This window comes from Penaeus monodon, chromosome 15 (assembly GCF_015228065.2).
Source record: "Penaeus monodon isolate SGIC_2016 chromosome 15, NSTDA_Pmon_1, whole genome shotgun sequence".
NCBI classification, from domain to species: Eukaryota; Metazoa; Arthropoda; class Malacostraca; order Decapoda; family Penaeidae; genus Penaeus; species Penaeus monodon.
This window is the reverse complement of record NC_051400.1, coordinates 1,590,781-1,591,036: the sequence shown is the minus strand read 5'-3', so window position 1 is coordinate 1,591,036 and position 256 is coordinate 1,590,781. Positions and strand designations below refer to the sequence as shown.

At 32.4% G+C, this 256-nt stretch overlaps 1 protein-coding gene across 1 annotated transcript in view; it reads left to right on the top strand.

Moving 5' to 3' along the window:
• The window catches only part of LOC119581623 (probable low-specificity L-threonine aldolase 2), a 10,973-nt gene that overhangs the window by 4,372 nt on the left and 6,345 nt on the right, over positions 1 to 256 (top strand). The gene's annotated exons all lie outside the window — the stretch shown is intronic.

Genomic DNA, 256 nt, shown 5'->3' with positions numbered 1-256 from the left:
AACTGACTGAATGCAAAGAACATTCAATTGAGCATTATCTTTACATGCTTGAAAGACCACAAACAATTTGACGTGTCTTAACTGGTTGTTAAAATTATTATTAAGATAAGATAGAAGATAAAGCTAGATCCCTAAACCAGTCAAAGACGGGGTGTAGAATCACACTACTCAGCAAGTGATATTTTTTTTGAAGTGGTAACTAATCGAAGGGATTTTCTTCATATAACATATAATGTAGCGAGTTAAATAATGGTCT